Here is a 1,528-nt window from a genome sequence, read left to right as displayed (position 1 = left end):
CATTATAAATACACTGGAGCACCCAGGTATAACTCATACTCTGATTCTACTCAATACCTGCTTAATACCCTTGCTAACTTAAGCATCGGAGTCCCTTGCAGGTACCCCCCACCCTCCGGGGACGAAGGATCAGCACCACCACCAAGTCCAAACAAGTCGGACACAACAGCTCTGACCTATACAGAAGATCTCATCCGAGATCGACCTACAGTTTCAGTTAACCCTCGGAACATTGGCGCCGTTGCTGGGGAACCTAGAAGTCATCCCATTAACATGGCGGATGACCATGACAACGACCACGATTCAGGTTTTGAAGACAGAACGCCGCATAAAAACGCGGACACGATACTCAAAAAATACTCCGAAAACCAACGGAGACAAAAATCCATTAAATCCAGGAGTAATAGAAGCACTTCAAAATCGATTGGAGCAACTTGAGAAAGAAGCCCAGCATCAACGTGAAAAAGAAGAAGATCTACGCCGGGAAATAAGGCGACGCCGAGAATTAGAAGATAAGCTCATAAAACTCGAAGCTGATCTCAAAACCAAAGCCACTCGACCATCCACAGAGGATAGTTCTCAGAAAGATCAAGATCCATTTACCAGAGAAATTATGAAGACCAAAATTCCAAAGGATTTCAAGCTTCCGGATATGACTCCATATGACGGTACCTCCGACCCTAATCATCATCTCAGCAACTTCAGAAGTAGAATGTACCTCACTGATGCTTCAGATGCAGTTCGTTGCAAAGCCTTTCCAACAACTCTCACCAAGACAGCCATTAAATGGTTCGACAACTTACCTCCAAAATCCATCTCAAGTTTTGACGACCTGGCCAAGAAGTTCCTGGCCCGATTCTCCATACAAAAGGAAAAAGCCAAACACGCGCCTAGCCTACTAGGGATCAAGCAAGGAGATCACGAAAGTCTTCGCAACTACATGGAGAGATTCAACAAAACATGCATGGACATACAAAATCTACCAACAGAAGCTGCCATCATGGGCCTTATAAATGGCCTGCGAGAAGGACCATTCAGCCAATCTATATCAAAAAGATACTCGACATCCCTAGATGAAGTACAAGAGCGAGCGCAGAAGTACATTAACATGGAGGAAAATTCTCGACTTGGCGAAGTCTCAAGGTCCGGTTCTGCCTACCGAGATAAAGAATCCAAGAAAAAGGAAGATCGCCCCGGAGAGAAAATCAAGAAATATCACAACTACACCCCTCTTAGGGTATCCTTGGTAGACGTTTACAAAGAAGTCTGCCATACGGAAAAAATCCCCCCAGCTCGGCCACTTAAAGGCAAAAGAGGAGGGGGAAATCGGAATGAGTATTGTGAATATCACCGACTCCGAGGGCATTCCACCAACGAATGTTTCGACTTGAAAAACGTCATAGAAAAATTAGTTCGAGAAGGAAAGTTAGATCGGTTCTTGGCCAACCGAGATGAAGAACCAAGGAAAAGAAGGAGAGATGAGGACGTCGGATGACCTGAACGATCACCTCGCACACCAGAAAGGCAT

This window comes from Arachis duranensis, chromosome 10 (genome assembly GCF_000817695.3).
Source record: "Arachis duranensis cultivar V14167 chromosome 10, aradu.V14167.gnm2.J7QH, whole genome shotgun sequence".
In the NCBI taxonomy this organism is placed as follows: Eukaryota; Viridiplantae; Streptophyta; class Magnoliopsida; order Fabales; family Fabaceae; genus Arachis; species Arachis duranensis.
This window is presented reverse-complemented; position numbering follows the sequence as displayed.